This window comes from Polypterus senegalus, chromosome 1 (assembly GCF_016835505.1).
Source record: "Polypterus senegalus isolate Bchr_013 chromosome 1, ASM1683550v1, whole genome shotgun sequence".
Taxonomy (NCBI): Eukaryota; Metazoa; Chordata; class Cladistia; order Polypteriformes; family Polypteridae; genus Polypterus; species Polypterus senegalus.
Window position 1 is genome coordinate 175,391,101 of NC_053154.1, and position 20,450 is coordinate 175,411,550.

Here is a 20,450-nt window from a genome sequence, read left to right on the forward strand (position 1 = left end):
CAAAGTATTCCGTACGTACGAGATAAGGGCTACCCAATAATTTTTTTTCACTGTGGGCTTCAGAGCTTCTGCAAAAATATGCAAATCGGAAGTAAAGTACCCTCCTCTCTGCTCCACCAAGTCGGTAGTAAACAAGCACCTACAATCCCAAATACCAGTCAAAAGGCAAACCCTGGTGCTCTGGACTATGGTTCTATATCGCAAACCGCTTTGCCTACCAATCCTTACTCATGTTCTCCGGGGTTCCCCAGTAACAAGCAACGTTGAGGCACGCACCCAACGTCCTGCTCTGATCAGGTGCAGTATAAATATTGTAAACCTCATGGTATCATTCACTTATTCAGGTAAGTTACGCGGTGAACTTTCACCAACTTCATTACGTGTTTTCTTTTTTTATGCGCAGATTCTCAGCCTCCTAAACTCAGTGCTCTGATTTTTCCTTCCCGCAGTGACTCCAGGCAGCCTCAATTTAAAATCGCATATGGAGATAATACAGCAAAATTGGACACGCGCCACAGCGTAATGCAGGTTAAAGCCCGAAGAAGTCCTCTATCTTGCAGGCATTTAAATCTGAGGGATGACTCGCAAGGAGACACCAAATGCCTGTGCGGCTTTGCCAAACCACCGTGTTCATCCTCTCTAGAGCATTTAAATGGGTATCTTTTACCTCACCTATAACTTTATACGTTAATTATAAGCTATAAATAGCTATACTAAACGCTACTTTTAAATTGTCTGTAGATTCGGTTTATTACAAAGTGAATTTATTTTGGCCGTTTTTGACCCCAGAACTGGACTTCTAAATGCCAGTACCTTTGTAACCCAAGTGAACAGAATAACTGATTTCAGAGGTGCTAATACAATTTGAAAGTTTTTTCTAATAACCAATTAGCAGTTAAACATTACTAATTAAACATACATTAAGGAAGTTTAAAATTAGGACACTGAAGGAGTAGCTACAGAGAATGGGACTTAGCAGTCATGTGAATAATACATTAAAAAACAGACATATCCAGTTTTAATAGTCATTAGAAACATTAGTAATGTCTTAGTAGTTAGCTAGATAGATACTTTATTAATCCCAAGGGGAAATTCTCATACTCCAGCAGCAGCATACTGATAAAAAACAATATTAAATTAAAGAGTGATAAAAATGCAGGTAAAACAGACAATAACTTTGTATAATGTTAACGTTCACACCCCCCTAGGGGGAACTGAAGAGTCACACAGTGTGGGGGAGGAACGATCTCCTCAGTCTGTCAGTGGAGCAGGGCAGTGACAGCAGTCTGTTGCTGAAGTTGCTTCTCTCTCTGGAGATGATACTCTTCAGTAGATGCAGTGGACTCTCCATGACTGACAGGAGCCTGCTCAGCGCCCGTTGCTCTGCTACAGATGTCAAACTGTCCAACACCATTCCTACAATAGAGCCTGCCTTCCTTACCAGTTTGTCCAGGCGTGAGGCGTCCTTCTTCTTTATGCTGCCTCCCCAGCACACCACAGCATAGAAGTAGGCACTCGCCACAACCGTCTGATAGAACATCTGCAGCATCTTATTGCAGATGTTGAAGGACGCCAGTCTTCTAAGGAAGTATAGTCGGCTCTGTCCTCTGTTGCCATCCTTCAGATGAGACATGAAGTTAAGGTCCTGACTCTATGTGGTCATAAAATTTCCCTGTGTATCCTTCATAAGGAGTAGGTGGGTATCCCAATGTTCTGGCTAAATTTCTTACCACAGCCCAGTCATTCTGGGCCCCTGATCATCCCCTGTCTTTAATTGGCTAAATGTCTCTCACCCCTTCACCACCTAACCGCTAATGTGTAGTGAGTGTACTGGCACAGAATGGCTGCTGTTGCATCATCCAGGTTAATGCTGCACATTGGTGGTGGTTAAAGTTGTGCCTCACTCACTATGTAAACTTAGAAAAGTGCTATATAAATGTAAAGAAGTATTTTATTACTTCTGGACAGGATGAAAAATTGTTAAATGGGACATTCATACAGGGAGCCAACATCATTTCTACCCAGATCATTGTGGTGATGAAAACTTGACTGTTCCTGAAATAACCCACACAGACATGGGAATAATTTGCCCTAACATGAATTTGTACTCAGGAATCTGGAGTTGTGAGGAAGCAGCAATAGCCAATCACTTGACTATATACTGAATTTGCAAATTAAAAGCATAGTAAAATGATATGTGAATAATACATCTCCCTAAATACAGTTTAATTTAATATTTAATCAGTAACACATTGGTGTTTATTTACTGCATATTTCTGTGTGTGCACACTCTTTACATAAGCTTATTCTGAGTCATGTTTACTGTGCCCATGGATAGCGTTATACATAACGGGGCTTTGCCTCATATGTGCAGCCCTCATTTTACATGCTGCTGGCCTCACTCATACTGTCAGGATGCTGGGTGTTGAGTAAAAGTTTGGCATAGATCAAGAGCTTATTTTGTGCCACTTAATGAAATTAACAAGCTCATGTTTCATAAACTAGAGCCTCCAGTTTTCTTCAGTTACAATACATGAAGCAACATTTATAAAGTGCTTAGGGTGAAATATTAATTAAGCGCAAATTAAACAATGGTAAAAATATTGTATAACCTATTCCATCATGTATCATCTTCAAAAAATACAACAATGTACATTTAAATATTAAATGAAAAATTTTACTTCAGTGTACAGTACTGTACAAATTTTTATGCTGTCCAGTAAAAGTATTAAAATTTGCTATCTGGGCACAAAGTGTATCTATACTAATAAAAAGCAAAGCCCTCACTGACTGACTGATTGACTGACTCACTCACTCACTCACTGACTCACTCACTCATCATTAATTCTTCTACTTCCCGTGTAGGTAGAAAGCTGAAATTTGGCAGGCTAATTCCTTACAGCTTACTTACAAAAGTTGCGCAGGTTTCATTTTGAAATTCTACGTGTAATGGTCATAACTGGAATCTATTTTCGTCCATATACTGTAATAGACTGCAGCTCGATGGCCGTGGGAGGCGGAGTTGCGTCTCATATCATCACGCCTCCCACGTAATTCAGTGCCTGCCCATATAAGGTAAATATTCGCGGGTCAAGGACTGTGCTTAGCATATTCATAATTAAAAATATCTGAATCACAAACTGATGTTAATTATATTTTGTCCATGAATGCTTATTAAATAATTTCAAATAGTCAGTCCGCTTCCTTTCATAGCTTTTCCGATGGTTGTACTGCTTCCTACTGCTTTTCGTATTAAAGCATTTAACCAATCACATTTCAGCCATCATTTGTTGCCAGGCAGAGAGGCCTTCACAATCCGTTGTGCAGGCACTCTAACACAGAATAAATGTCGATTAACCTATTGCTTCAACCAATCAGATTTTGAGTTGGTGTCAGCAGGGCCCTCTAGCAGACGTACGGCAACGTCACTGTATTCAGACCCATTGATTGGATAGAAGCCGATATGAGGAACTCTACGAGGCCACTGAATGCACCTCAAGCGCTCCGAGCGCAAGATCCTCGCGCACACTATGGCCAACTCCATGTCAGGATTCTGGACAATATTATTTGCCAGACACAGACCAGATTTCAAGACCATGAAAATCTAATGTTTGTCACGCTCCTCGAGCCCCAGAAGTTTCGGGAATACAAGAAAAATTTCATGCATGCAGCCTTCTCCAGTTTAACACAAGAGCCACGGAGCGGTTTTTGATCTGTCTTGGCTAAAAACAGAACTGAATGTAATCTATGCTATGGATGATTTTGCAGGAAAATCTCCCACTGATCTCCTTGACTTCCTTCATCAGAAAAATCTGAATGAGAGCATGGGGCAGCTGTTCACATTGGTATATTTGGCGGTGATCATTCCCGTGTACACTGCTTCTGTCGAGCGGACATTTTCATCCCTAAAGCGAATTCAAACTTATGCCAGAAATACGACAGGGCAGGTTCGACTTTCAGCATTAGCTTCGATTGCGATAGAAAGGGACTTTTTGATGGAACTGAAGCGCATGGATAATCCCTACAACAGTGTAATTGAACTGTTTTTGAGGAAAGAGAGGAGGATGGATTTTGTTTACAAATAATCCAAATTTTTGGTGAGTAAAATGTTGTGATTTTCCTAAATAATATTGCAAGTTTATGAGTTATTATTGATGTTTTTTATGTGTGTCGTGGCTGGGGCGGCAGTAGAAAGGAACTGGTTTGTCTATTCAGTAAAGGCATTTATTGTGGCTACAGGAGTTATCTTATATATATATATATATATATATATATATATATATATATATATATATATATATATATATATATATATATATATATATATATGTATATATATGTATATATATATACTGCTCAAAAAAATTAAAGGAACACTTTGAAAACACATCAGATCTCAATGGGAAAAAGAAATCCTCCTGGATATCTATACTGATATAGACTGGGTAATGTGTTAGGAACGAAATGATGCCACATCGGTTTGATGGAAATGAAAATGATCAACCTACAGAGCCCTGAATTCAAAGACGCCCAAAAATCAGAGTGAAGAAATTATGTGGCAGGCTAGTCCATTTTGCCAAAATTTAATTGCAGCAACTTAAAATTGTATGCAGCACTTTGTATGGCCCCTGTGTTCTTGTATACATGCCTGACAACATCGGTGCATGCTTCTAATGAGATGACAGATGGTGTTGTGGGGGATCTCCTCCCAGATCTGGACCAGGGCATCACTGAGCTCCTGGAAAGTCTGAGGTGCAACCTGGTGGCATTGGATGGACCAAAACATAATGTCCCAGAGGTGTTCTATTGGATTTAGGTCAGGAAAGTGTGGTGGCCAGTCAATGGTATCAATTCCTTCATCCTCCAGGAACTGCCTGCATACTCTCACCACATGAGGCCAGGAATTGTCGTGCACCAGGAGCCACTGTACCAGCATAGGGACTGACAATGGGTCCAAGGATTTCATCCTGATACCTAATGGCAGCCAAGGTGCTTTGTCAAGCCTGTAGCGGTCTGTGTGACCCTCCATGGATATGCCTCCCCAGACAATCATTAACCCACCACCAAACTGCTCATGCTGAATGATGTTACAGGCAGCATAATGTTCTCCATGGCTTCTCCAGACCCTTTCACTTCTGTCACGTGCTCAGGGTGAACCTGCTCTCATCTGTAAAAGCACAGGGCCAGTGGTGCATCTGCTAATTCTGGTATTCTATGGCAAATGCCAATCGAGCTGCATGCTGCTGGGCAGTGAGCTCAGGGCCCATTAGAGGACATGGGGCCCTTGGGTCACCCTCATGAAGTCTTTCTGGTTGTTTGGTCAGAGACATTCACACCAGTGGCCTGCTGGAGGTCATTTTGTAGGGCTCTGGCAGTGCTCATCCTGTTCCTCCTTGTCCAAAGGAGCAGATACTGGTCCTGCTGATGGGTTATGGACCTTCTATGGCCCTCTCCAGCTCTCCTAGAGTAACTACTTGTCTCCTAGAATCTCCTCCATGCCCTTGAGACTGTGCAGGGAGACACAGCAAACCTTCTGGCAATGACACGTATTGATGTGCCATCCTGGAGAAGTTGGACTACCTGTGCAACCTCTGTAGGGTCCAGGTATCGCCTCATGCTACCAGTAGTGACACTGACTGTAGCCAAATGCAAAACTAGTGAAGAAACAGTGAGAAAAGATGAGGAGGGAAAAATGTCAGTGGCCTCCACCTGTTAAACCATTCCTGTTTTGGGGGTCATCTCATTGTTGCCCTCTAGTGCATCTGTTGTTAATTTCATTAACACCACAGCAGCTGAAACTGATTAACAACCCCCTCTGCTACTTAACTGACCAGATTAATATCCCATAAGTTTCATTGACTTTATGCTATACTCTGATAACTCTTTTGAGCAGTATATATATATATCTATATATATATATATATATATATATATATATATATATATATATATATATATACAAACCACACGTCGTGGAGCAACACAAGAGGCTTCGCCTCTATCGCTGACGTCCGAGGTTCGATTCCTGAGAGGGGGTGCAGTGAGTGTGTACATCTGATGAACACAGAATTAGGGCAAAACACGTGCTGCGTACTCTATGCATTATTTGACAGTAAAACTATTTCAATATATTGTATATATATACATATATATATACATATATTATATATACACACACACATACATATATATCAGCACTTCCCGATTCATTTTATACTTGCACCCCCTGTGACGGACGATCCCGATTTCTCACGCCCTTGGTTTGAGAAGAAGTATGAAAAAATATGAGGTTAATGCAGAAAAACAGATCACCAATTGAAGCTTTATGAATAATGGAAACTTTATTCGCCATCAATAATTGTTTTGGTAAAGCCATACTCAGTGTAATCCTCCTTCCATTTTCTAATTTTTTCGCACCTAGCCATGATTAAATGAACATTAAAAAAGTAAGAGCGAAGCGACAGTGACTTATTGAGGCAGGCAGGCGAGAGCACAATAGTACGCAGGTTTGATGTAGTGCACGTCAAGTCGATCTAAAATGCATGATCACATTCGAAAAAATATATCTTTTCAAGTTCTATTTGGATATAAGTAGGTTCTATTTAGTCGACAGAAATATCTTTGGTAGGAATGAAAGTTGAATTTAGTCTTTCAATTTCTATGTTGAAGAAAAATGTATGCAATGATGACTAAATTTAACTTACATTCCTACCAAACATATTTCTGTCGACTAAATAAAAATTACTTCTAGTTAAAATTTAAATAGAACTTGAACAGATACGATAGTTCATAATACTAAGTGCCCGTAAGAGTGGGAGTCATCCATTTTAACATGCAGCGTATTGCACCGATACGAAATAGCCTGCCCATTTAATTATTTAGGAATGGATAGATAAATTACGATTTTGCACAAATGTTTTTTATTTTTCTTCCTCGATGGATTCTGGCACCCCCAGCAACAGCTGCTCGCACCCCAAAGGGTATATATATGTGTGTGTATATGTATGTGTGTATATATGTAGATATATATATATATATATATGTGTGTGTGTATGTATGTGGATGTATATGTGTGTGTGTGTGTGTATATATGTGTATATATATATGTGTATATATATATATATATATATATATATATGACAGCAACGCTCATAACAGTGACAAAACAATTACATTGACAATCATGTTACATTATTTTCAAAATGTTTCCTTTTCTTTTCATTACTTCTTAAACACACTACTTTTGCTAGTCTTATATACAACCCCAATTCCAAAAAAGTTGGAATGCTGTGTAAAATGTAAATAAAAACAGAATGCAATGACTTGCAAATCTCATAAACCCATATTTTATTCACAATAGAACACAGAAAACATATCCGATGTTTAACTGAGAAAATGTACCATTTTAAGAAAAGATTAAGGTCATTTTGAATTTGATTGCAGCAACACGTCTCAAAAAAGGTGGGACAGGGCCATGTTTACCACTTTGTGCCATCCCCTCTTCTTTTAACAACAGCCCGTAAATATCTGGGAACTGAGGAGACCAGTTGCTGTACTTTTGTGAATGGAATGTTGTCCAATTCATGTCTGATGTAAGGTTTAAGCAGCTGAACAGTCTCGGTCATATTTTTCGTTTCATGATGCGCCAAATGTTTTCAGTTTGTGAAAACTCTGTACTGCAGGCCAGTTCACTACCTGGACTCTTCTACTATAAAGCCATACTATTGTAATACTGTAGATGCAGTATGCAGCATTACATTGTTGTGCTGAAATATGCAAGGCCTTCCCTGAAAAAGATGTCATCTGGAATGGAGCATATGTTGCTCTAAAACCTGTATATATGTTCCTTTCAGCATTGACAGTGCCTTTCCAGATTCAAGCTGCCAATTCCATAGGCACTAATGCACCCCCATATCATCAGAGATGCAGGTTTTTGAACTGAGCGCTGATTAAAACCTGGATGGTCCCTCTCTTCTTTAGTCTTGAGGACACAGTGTCCATGTTTTTTAAAAAGAACTTCAAATTTCAATTCGTCTGACCACAGAACAGTTTTCCACATTGTCTAAATCCATTTTAAATGAGCTTTGACCCAGAGAAGATGACAGCATTTCTGGATCTTGTTCACATATGGCTTCTTCTTTGCATGATAGAGATTTAACCTGCATTTGTGGAAGGCATGGCAAACTGTGTTCACAGGCAATGATTTCTGGAAGCGTCCCTCAGTGATGCAGTGATTTTCATGACAGAATTATGCCTGTTTTTAATGCAGTGCCGCCTGAGGGCCCAAAGATCACAAGCATCAAATATTGATTTTTGGCCTTGCACAGAGATTTCTCCAGATTCTCTGAATCTTTTAATAATATTATATACTGTAGATTCTGAGATATCTAAAGTCTTTGCAATTTTATGTGGAGGGGCTTTATTCTACACTTTGTAGACATAGTTTTTTGCAGATTGGTGAACATCTGCCAATCTTTGCTTCTGAGACACTCTGCCTCTTTAAGATACTCTTGTTATACTCAATCATGTTACTGACGTATTGCCAATTAACCTAATTAGTTGCAAAATGTTCCTCTAGCTTGTTCTTTTTAGTACCGCTTACCTTTCCAGTCTTTTGTTGCTCATGTCCCAATTTTGAGATGTGTTGCTGCCACCAAATACAAAATGAGCTAATATTTTTCATTAAATATCAAATGTTGCAAGGGACACATTTAATTATGTTTTCTATGTTCTGCTGTGAATAGAGTATGGGTTTATGAGATCTGCAAATCATTGCATTCTTTTTTTATTTGAATTTTACACAGCGAGCGTCCCAACTTTTTTGGAATTGGGGTTGTACAAATAAACACTGAAACAATAAAAAGTAATTAAAAAATCAAGTGTTTTTTAAAAATATATTGATATTTGCTAAGGTCAATAACATTTCTACTTGGAGGGTATGTCAAACTAGATAATTACAGCTACCTGATCTTGTTTCCTTGAGGATGTCAGATTACAAGACAGGAAATGTAAGAGTAACAGATTGCATGACTTTTCAGCACAGTTACAAATTTCTATAGTATTGCAAGCTCGCTGAATTTTGACAACCAACTAATAAGTTTGCTGATAATGGCAGTGCCGGTATAAAGATTTCCCAGATATAGCAAGTTCAGCCACAATCTTAGTCCTTACTTATTTTTCCATTCTGTTGTGATATGACAGACATGAGATATCTGACGGACAAGCCTCTTTTCTGTTTAAAAGGTCCAAAACATCCACTTTCATTTTTTCCTCGTGGATTTATTGTACTTCTGGGTGAGTTTTTCTTAGAAATATTGTAGTTTGACAAAGGCTTAAGATGCCTACAACAGCACAGCTTTGGTTCCCAAACCGCTACTTGAGATACCCTAGACATTCTGTATTTTTGTTAAATTCCACCAGTAGCACACCTGATTCAAATTTGAGAGTAGCTGAACCTGTTAGGGTAATTTAACAAACAGACAAGGGTACTGAATGATAACCACACACATTGAGGTTACTAGAGCAGAGGTTTGGAAATGGCTTATCTTACGTATTTTGACAGGCATATACAGGCAGTCCCCAGGTTACGTACGAGATAGGGACTGTAGGTTTGTACTTAAGTTGAATTTGTATGTAAGTCAGAACAGGTACATAAATTTAATAAATGCAATTGTTGACTGACTGTAACCAAGTGCTCTGCCAATGAATGATGGACTTTCACCTCTCTCTGACCTTTTTATTATTCGTACTTAAATTTTTTTACTTTTCAATGGTGATTGTTTTTCTCTTCTTTACTGTATCACCAGCACTTGCATCAGATTTGTGTTTCAGAGACATTGTTGAAGGGTGAAGACAAAAGATTAAAATGAGCTCTTCTGCACAGCACTGTCCACACTATCACAGCAGGAAGGCACCAGTCATCAACAAGTCTGATGTACTGATAAGAGACAACTTCCTGCTATGTACATAACAATAAAAGCAGGCTTGCTATTGAGAATGAATGGGGGCATCGACGGACGGTTCATCACCAGCCCACCTCACAGTCACTTCCACTACAGTATGCTGTCTGCAGCATCCACCCACCGAGAACGAACATAGTGCGGCCAAAGGCGGGTAGTGAATCTCCCCCATTCAATAGGCAGCCATCCGATGCACACTACGATGCTACCCCCCACCGCCCTGTTCACCCTAAGTGGCCTCCGTTCAGCCACAACCGGGTCACCACTTGCAGCATTACCAGCCACCCACCGAGAATGAAAGGGGCAGCCATGTGTGGTGGACGGGCAGTGAAACCACTTGCCGCTGGGAGCCGCCCGAGGGACACTACACTGCGCGGGCAGCAAAATCGTCCACCTCCAGCCTTCGTCCAGCCACCGCTTGCAGCGTCCCCAGGCCGAAGATGGCGGAGTGGCAGTTACTGAGGCGCATGCGTTGCAGCTGCGGCACCGTTCGTAAGTCGTAGGTCGAATGTCCATCACCTGAGGACTATCTGTATAGCAAAATAAGTAGGATTTTCAGGATGTGTTGTTTAAGTTGGTGTGGAGAAATTTGAAGAAACTGGGCAAATTGAAATCACAAAATGTAGTGGAAAATGGCAAAAACTGTCTGCTTTGATCGAGTATACTTAAAGGTGACTTTCTTAAGTAACAGAGCAACTATCAAAGTCATTTGGTATTCAAAGCTTCAGCCATATGAATAAGTCTTAGAAAAGTGGTCTTATAGACCATGTTGCAGCTAAGAGAGCATTGTTCAGGAAAGACAACAAGCAGAATTGACTAGAGTTCAGGAAAGACCATAAAATATTGAACAATGATAGATGACAGACTTTTGTAGACTTTTTTGTTAACAAATAGCCAGTATGTCAGAAAAGGAGTTGGCAACTAGTACACTGATCTGCAAAATCATGGTCTATGGGTGCATTTCAGCCAACAGTAAGGAGTCTTGTCAAAACTGATGAAATGATGATTGTTAGACTGGCTACCTCACAGTCCCCAATCTCACCATAACTGAAGCTATGTGAGATCACTAGGACAGAACAAAGAAACAACCAAAATCAAAATCTGAGTTTATGCAAAACCTGCAAGAAGCCTGGAACAATTTACTGTAGGATTACTTGAAAAGATTACACAGTGTACTACTGCAAATTGCTTCGGCTTTGAATTCTAAGGAATGTCCTAAAATAAACTGGCTTACCATTTATTGTATCAATGTTTTTTTGAGTTTATTCCAATATTATATACCAGTAACAGCCCACTGCGAATACATGTGACTTGAGCATTCATAGTTTTCATACTCTTTCTCTGTACATTTAGCATTTGTTAGTTCAGAGGTTGATGTGCTTGCTTCTTCTCTTCTTCCACTTCTTCTCTTCTTTCATCGGCATCTTTTCGTGTTAAAACTGATTAAGTCAGTGTTTGTGTTGCAGTTACTTGGTACATTTTCTTTCATTTTTTCACTTAAGCTGACACTTAAGTCTGCAATCTGCCCAAAGAACGATTTAAGATATGAAGAGGTAGGGGAAGTGACATTGAAGGTGGTAGGGATAAGAACGACGCCTGTGCGCATGCACTGCACAGCCGGCCTACTGGCCGCTGCCGAGAGTTGATTCTACAATAAAATAAAAATAAAAAAAGGAAAAACCTTGGAAATCATTCTTCAACCCGAAAGTGGATATTAGATGTCATGTAATTTCAGGTCAATAGTTCAAACGGTTTGTTAGCTACAGGTGATTTAAAATCCTGGACAGACAAACGAGCAGCAACGATAGCATATTATACAGTATATATATATATATATATATATATATATATATATATATATATATATATATATAAAGATTGTTTTCACAAGCAAATTAAAGCTTAGTCCCTAGATGATTAGCTTGTGTTGCCTAAAAGTTTTACAGAGTACTTTATAATATACTAGCTGAAATACCCAGCGAGCGTTGCCTGGGAGGAAAATAAAGTGTTGCATTTTTTTTTAATTATATTTTTCTCAAACAATTAAAAAAAAAAAAAAAACTTTGAAAATAAAAATAAATTAAAATCAATGAAGACTCATTAATGTGCTTGTCTTGTGGTCTTGTATGTTTGTTATCATCCAGTTGAGGCTTGGAACCAGCCATCTCTATTTAATTACAAAAACAACAGGAGTGCAGGAGCACTCAAACATAAAAAATGCTGGCAGTCACCTTCATTTCGCCCTCTGGTGGTCATTCTGAGTGTCAACTGGATGATAACGCGCAAGACCGCAAGATCACCCCCCCTACCCTACCCAGAAGTTGGTGGGTTAGGGTTGATTACACCCTACAGTATTTTTAGTTGACCAATGAAAAACATGAGTTTCATGAAAATCGCTCCACCTGTTCGGAAGTGATGCTGGAACATACATACATAGACACACATACACATTGACTTTTTATATACAGTGGAACCTTGGTTTACGAGTGTTTTGCAAGACAAGCTAAATTTTTAAATAAATTTTGACTTGATAAACGAGCGATTTCTTGCAATACGAGCAGTATGGATACATTTTGTCTGCTGAGCGTCATGTGATCACAACTGAGCTGATGGTTCTCTCTCGCGCTCGTCTCTCTCTCATCTCTCTCGCTTGTGTGTGCGTCTCTCTCCTTATCTCGCTCTTTCACGTGCGCATCTCTCTCTCTCCTTATCTTGCTCGCTTTCGCGCACGTCTCTCTCTCTCTCTCTCTCTATCACATCTTGAGGGCAATCGTCTCTTATTCTCCGTCTGAATCTGCGTGCCTCACTCATATATCCGTACAAGCGTATACTGTTTACTACAGCATTGTGACTGTGTGTCTATGTGTGTGCGCGCACGCACGTGTGTGCTGTGAAGCGCGAGTCCCCGTCTTGCACCCCAAAACAGAGTCTCAGTACTGTAACAACACCCACTTTATTCAGCTTAAAACAGCAACAGTTATTGGTTATTTATTGTACCGATATCTTTATAATGTTCCTTGTATCACCCATCGAAGGAAGGCGCTTATAGCATGCCCGCGATCTTTTTGGATAGGCTTATACGGTGAACTGCTACAGCGCTGGGAGACTGCGATTGCTTTGGGATGCTCTTCCAAATGCCGTCCCGTTGGGTGGAATCCCACAAGAGTTTACTTACTCACACCATCCATGATTCTTTTTAAAGGTAAAGTGCTGGTTAATTTTTTTAAGTATTTTTACTTTATATTTTGTATTAATCATTTTTATATGAATAGTTTTGGGTTAGGGTTAGGGTTACGAGTGCTTTGGACTGCAAGCACGTTTCCAGAACGAATTATGCTCGCAAACCGAGGTTCCACTGTATTTATATATATGTATATATATATATATATTGTCACAAGAACGAGACATTGACAGATAAAGAGTTGGGGCAGCCACCCGTATATTGTGGTATCCTGGCTGCAAAAGTCGTTTTCTTTAAAATACAGAGCACTGAAGTGCACACAACCGAGTCCAAAACAAGACTAAAGAAACAAAGGAAAAGGGGCAGGTTTTAAAGGGGGAGACAGGAAGTGAGGTCGTATGGATCTGGCACGTGGTCTTCCACCATTGGCTCAGAGTCGGAGGTGACATCAGAGGGACTGGAGCTGGTGTGGCCGACTTCCATTGGCTCAGTCCCGTAAGTGATGTCAGGAGATCCAGGTGAAATCCCCCGGGGATGGTCTACAGGCAAGGGAGAAAAAGAGTCAGTGCACTCTGCCACACCCGGCATGCCTCGAACTGCCTTCACTCAAGCCCTTTAGCTGCCTCCCATGCGCGTGTGTGACAAGGCCCCCTTAGCCCAGACCCGACGGGTCGGGCGACCTAACCGAGAGGTCGTGAACCCGAAAAGAGCATCAGCGTTGGCGTGGAGCGGGCCCCGGCGATGAACGCAGCGAAAACTTGTACGGCTGCAGGTCAAGAAACCACCGGGTGACCCGCGGATTCGACTCCTTGTGGAGGGCCATCCACTGTAGGGTGCATGGTCCGTGACAAGGGTGAATTCCCGGCCCAACAGGTAGTACCTCAGCTGAGTAATCGCCCATTTAATCGCCAGAGCCTCCCTCTCCACCGCAGCATACCTGGTCTCCCGGTCCAACAGTTTCCGGCTCAGGAACATGATGGGGTGCTCCACACCATCGACGCTTTGGCTCAGCACGGCGCCCAGGCCTGTGTCCGAAGCGTCCGTCTGGAGGATGAAAGGCAAAGAAAAGTTAGGTGCCATCAAAACAGGTGTGGGCGTAAGGGCCTGCTTTAAGTCACCAAATGCAGCGCTGTTTTTCAGTCCATACCACAATGTTGGGGCCCTCTTCTTTGTTAAATCAGTCAAGGCGCCGCTCTCTCCGAAAACCGGGGTACAAACCGGCGGTAGTACCCGGCTAACCCGAAAGGCTTGGACTTGCCGCTTGGTTCATGGACGGGCCATTTCAGAATGGCATCAATTTTGGAGCACTGTGGCCTTACGGTACCCGACCCACCAGGTAGCCTAAATATTTGGCTCGCTTAATCCAAGAAGCATTTCTTGGGATTAATCCGAGCCCGCCTCACCAAGTGTCCGTAATACCGCTTGGACATGCTGTAGGTGTTCCTTCCATGTGCTGGAATAGATGACCACGTCATCCAGGTAGGCAGCACTGTATGAGTTATGAGGCGAAGCACTTTGTCCACCAGGCGCTGAAAGGTTGCTGGAGCCCGTGTAACCCAAATGGAAGGACACGATACTGCCAGTGTCCGCTAGGGGTACTAAACGCGTTTTACCTTCGGAGTCCGTTAAAGGAACCTGCCAGTACCCTTTCGTCATGTCAAGTGTGGTCAGGTATTGAGCCTGTCCAAGCCTCTCGAGGCGGTCGTCCGCGCGTGGCATTGGATAAGCATCAAATTGGGAGACTTGATTAAGCCGGCGGAAGTCATTGCAGAACCTCCAACTTCCGTCAGGCTTACCGGCGAGCACAATGGGGCTGGACCAGGGACTATAACTTTCCTCAATCACACCTAGCTCCAGCATGCGCTTGATCTCAAGCTCCACTTCAGCCTTTTTTGCCTCGGGAAGACGATACGGGCGTTCTCGGACAACAACCCGGGCTCTGTCACGATGTTGTGCTCAATCAGAGAGGTCCTTCCGGGTTCTCACTGACTACCTCCCGAGCGGTCCGGATAACTGTTTCCAGCTCCTGCCGCTGTCTGGGACTTAAGTCCGTGCGAAGTTAAGGTCGTGTGTGTGGCGAAGAGTGAGCGGGGCTGGCGGAGGAGGGATCGGGGTCCCTGTCCTTCCACGGTTTCAGCAGGTTCACATGATAAACCGCTCCTTTGGCCGGCGATTGGGTTGACTCACCAAATAGTCGACCAGTCCCTTCCTCTCCTTAACCGTAGGGGCCCTGCCAGTGGGCAAGCAATTTAGAGTGGGAGGTAGGCACTAGGACCATGACCCGATCTCCGGGCGGAACTCCCGAAGAGGCGTGCCGCGGTTGTAGTACCGGGCCTGCGCTGCTTGAGCCTCCTCCATGTGACTTTTAAGGACAGGCCGAATTTTTCCAAATCTATCGCGTAACTCGCGATATACTCCAGTATGTTTGTGGAGGGAAGAGCCTCTTCTTCCCAGCCTTCTTTCAAAATATCTAATATGCCCGAGGTTGTCGCCCGTATAGTAGTTCAAAGGGGAGAACCCGTGGAGGCTTGTGGGACTTCCGATAGGCAAAAGGACGAGGGGAGGAGCTGATCCCAGTTCCTTCCATCCTCGCTGACCACCTTACGCAGCATTTGCTTGAGAGTTTGATTAAACCTCTCTACTAATCCGTCGGTTTGAGGATGATACACGAGGTCTTTAAATGCTTTATTTTCAGTAATCTGGCAGTCTCCTTGAACGTTTCCGAGGTGAAGGGGGTCCCCTGGTCTGTCAAGACTTCTTTGGGGATCCCCACGCGCGAATACCCTAGTAATTCCCGTGCGATGGCTTTAGAGGTAGCTGGCGCAACGGAACAGCTTCGGGTATCGTGTAGCGTAATCCACGAGGACTAAAATGTACTTGTGTCCTCGGGCTGAGGGCTCCAGGGTCCCACCAGGTCGACCCCGATTCTGTGGAAGGGAACGTCAATCAGTGGAATAGGAATGAGAGGAGCACGGTCCCTCCTAGGAATTTGTCGCAGTTGACACTCCGGGCAGGAAGCGCAAAGCGGCGAACCTCCTCATTAATTCCTGGCCAGTAGAAACGGAGCTTGATCCGCTCCAGAGTTTTTTCGGTGCCCAGGTGGCCACCTAGGAGGTGGGCGTGTGCTAGCTCACAGACCTGCCGCGGAAGGTACGCGGCACTAGCAGCAGCCTCGTCTCCTGCCCGTCATGCATTGCTACACGGTAAAGGAGGTCATTATCTAGCACAAAGTAGGGGCCCTGTGGCATCGACTGATTAGTGCGCTGGCCATTGACAAGGACCACTGCATTTTTTACAAACTTCAGGGAGTCATCATTCCATTGCTCCCTTCTAAAAGAAGCCGGCGTTTCTTTAAATTGGAACCGCAACACGGAGAGAGGGTCAGCGTCGACCTCAATGGGCGTGGTTTCCTCCCGCTCCGCGCGGCGTTGGTGGATGGCGTGTTAGCCAGCGGCGGCCGGGAGTTGCCACGTCAGTCAGGGCGACTGCCGTCTCTCTCTGCCGGCTGATTACACGGCGTGGAGGCAGCTTGAGACGGGTTATCTCCGTCCATAACGAGGCCCAAATTAACCCGGGAGTGGTATGTGTCTCACCGCTTTTGATTTTAGACCAGTCCCGCCCTAGTATCACCGGGTGTGGAGGATCAGGTAGGACGCTACGGTGAGCTTACGAACTGACCCTCCGTAACTGATGACACAGCGGCGGACCTGTACCAGCGGATGTCTCCGTGGACACAGGTTATACCGGTCTTAAATTTAGCCACTGTTGCGGTTGCACAAAGCGGCGGGCAACAATTGAAATGTTGCTGCGGTCGAACAAACCTGTGGTCTTGTGTCCGTTGGCGATCACCACGCCAGTATGTGGGACCGCCAACGGATTAGCCAGAGCACACCAACCCCTCCTCACCCTCCACCTGCATTCCTCCTTGCCTCCAAGCGGTTTGCGCCCAGCGCCAGCGGGCGCCAATACGAGCTCCGGATTGTACAGGGTGGGGCTAGGTCTTGGAACGCACCCGGCTGAGTTTGACATGAGGACGGTTCTGCTCCCCAGAGTGTGAGGCCGCCCTCTGCGTCTCCATAAGCTCTATGAGCTCAGCCATGTTCTTGAACCTGCGCCCCAAACCGGCTGGGTGAAGCCACAGGGAAGCGCTTCCAGGAGCAGATAGCAGGCTACCTGCTCTATTATTTGGTAGGGCGTGTTTTCAAATGGCGTAGCCAATGCCCTACCATTGCCCATAAGGACCAGGCTTGTTTGTTGGTTGGCCGTCAGGGTCCAACCTCCATTTTTATTTTATTCACCTGCCAGTCTGGGGCACCCCTAGGTGGTAAATGGGGCTTTGGTTTCGCAGGGAGGCAGGCACTCTCCCCCAAGAGAGCATACTGAGTCCCTTTTGCCTCCCCCTCCAGGGCAGCCCAATTCTGTGAGCCCCACCCGCACACTCCCTGGCCACTCCAGATGGGCTAGTTATGAGTGCCGGGAGCGGAGCCCGCACCGGTCACGCCGAACCACGGGCACCCTCCCGCCTGAATCCTCGGCCCCGGTACGCTCCCACCTGGGTATATTGCAGGTCCTGTCCCCTTCTCCTCCGGGACTTCTCCATCCTGCCGACTACGCCACTGTCACAAGAACGAGACATTGACAGATAAAGAGTTGGGGCAGCCACCCGTATATTGTGGTATCCTGGCTGCAAAAGTCGTTTTTCTTTAACAAAATACAGAGCACTGAAGTGCACACAACCGAGTCCAAAACAAGACTAAAGAAACAAAGGAAAAGGGGCAGGTTTTAAAGGGGGAGACAGGAAGTGAGGTCGTATGGATCTGGCACGTGGTCTTCCACCATTGGCTCGTAGCCGGAGGTGACATCAGAGGGACTGGAGCTGGTGTGGCCGACTTCCATTGGCTCAGTCCCGAAGTGATGTCAGGAGATCCAGGTGAAATCCCCGGGGATGGTCTACAGGCAAGGGAGAAAAGAGTCAGTGCACTCTGCCACACCCCGGCATGCCTCCGAACTGCCTTCACTCAAGCCCTTTAGCTGCCTCCCATGCACACGTGTGTGACAATATATATATATATATATATATATATATATATATAAATATATTAGCAAAATACCCGCACTTTGCAGCGGAGAAGTAGTGTGTTAAAGAAGTAATGAAAAAGAAAAGGAAACATTTTGAAAATAATGTAACATGATTGTCAATGTAATTGTTTTGTCACTGTTGTGAGTGATGAGTGTTGCTGTCATATATATATATATATACACACACACACATATAAACATATATATAAATATTCATACATATATACATATACACATATATACACACACACATATACATACATATATACACATACATCCACATATATACATATATATACATATCTACATATATACTCATACATATACATACACACATACATACATACACACAAATACATATATATATACATACACACACACATATATAAACATATATATACATATTCATACTTACCTGGCAGGGGAGATACCATGATCACTAAGGTGGTTCTCCCAGGGCGAGGCTCATCCATTGCACTCCGGGTGTGCTGACCCCTGCGATTTCCCAAATGCGGAAACTCACTGCATAATTTGTGGTAGTGGGGACTGCGTTAAGCTCTCCCTGATATTTTTTGTGAATTTTAATATTGGAGTGCAATTAATGAATGACAGAATGACAGAATGAATGACAGAAATTCGTCATTCCAACCAAAGATATTTGTGTCGACTAAATCAGGGGTGTCAAACTCAAATGCACAGGGGGCCAAAATCCAAAACACACTTTAGGTCGCGGGCCGAACAGGATAAACATTTATTGAACACACTAAAACAAAAATTTTAAAACTTTAAAACTTTTAAAACTTAACTTTTTTGAACATAAATATGAATAAATAATAATAAATCAACTCAAACCTTAAATAACTTATAATATTTTGTTCTCCATAAAAATATATCCTGTCTAAATTATACAAGTTAGAAATAAAGTAAACGTTAAAAGAACAAACATTCAAATTTCTTTACTCTTATGTAATTTTATATAAAAAATAAACTTAAATTTTAAATATCCCAAAAGATTTTGCTCTCCATAAAAATATATCCTGTCAAAATTATACAAATTCAAATATGAACATGCTGCATAACAAAACCTGGAAATATAAATAAAATTTGTTCTTTTCAGCAATAACAAATCAAATCATTCAGTTGTCTTTGCTCTTTTGTCATTTTAACAGAGCTGGACGCGTGGCATCTTTTTTGGCAACAAGTTCGTTTCTGTTTGGTGTGAGGTTCTGTGTTGTGGTGATTCTCAGGATGGACTGCAGGTGCTCATCAGTGAGGCGACTCCTGTGTGCTGTTTTGTTAGTCTTCATGACTGAGAAGAGCTTCTCACACAGATATGTGGTACCAAACATGCACAAGGTTCAAGCCGCATGTAGATGGAGCTGGAGCATTTTTGCGGGAATGGAGTGAATAAACTGTGCGGGCCCTGCAGTATCGTACTTTGCCTTCAGTGTGCCATTACACTGCAGCTCAATCACCTCCATCTGAATCTGCACAGGTGCAGTTTCCACATCGACGGCAAATGGGTTGCGAAACAACTCAAAATAGTTTTTTTATTCTTCAAAGTCACCAAAGCGCCGTGCGAACTCAGTGCGCAGTGCGCTCAGTTTATCAGCAAAGTGCGTATTTGGGAACACCGTTGTGCAGATTTGGTTCAACATTACTTGACAACAGGGAAAGTGGGGCAAGTTGCACTGGTGCATTTGTATCTCCCATAAAAGCAGCTTGACTTGAAATCACTTTGTGATTTTAACGGGTAAAAACGTCTGCTGAAGTGTCAGATTCTTCTTTAACTCTTCTGCTTTCTGTATTTTCTGCATTGCATTCATGTCTTTCAGGTTATCTTGATGTTTTGTCTTATAGTGCCATTTTAGATTAAATTCTGTAATTACAGCCACATTCGCTCCACAAATGAGACACACGGGTTTACCGGCAATGTCAGTAAACATATACTCAGCCTCCCATCGGTTTTTAAAGGCTCTATGTTCAGAATCACCTTTTCTCTTCGGCATCGTGTGGGCTAGCTTCGCAATAACTTGCAGCATCATAAGCTAGACTTGATTAGCGCGGCAAGTGTTCGGCAAGGCAGCTGAAGCACTGCATTATGGGATCTGTAGTTTATTGTGTTACCAGTGCTTCATATCCCCGGGCCATTAATAACAATATACTGTAATACAGTATATAAAATGATCTCGCGGGCCGGATATAATTACACGCCGGGCCGGATGTGGCCC

General features: G+C 43.0%; 1 protein-coding gene and 1 non-coding gene across 3 annotated transcripts in view; both read left to right on the forward strand.

The window, feature by feature from the left end:
- The window catches only part of LOC120535490 (ephrin-A3-like), a 300,708-nt gene that overhangs the window by 154,325 nt on the left and 125,933 nt on the right, over positions 1 to 20,450 (forward strand). The window lies entirely within an intron of this gene.
- Positions 18,627 to 18,784, forward strand: LOC120519974. Its single transcript, XR_005631726.1, has one exon. It is a non-coding gene; the product is annotated as a U1 spliceosomal RNA (small nuclear RNA).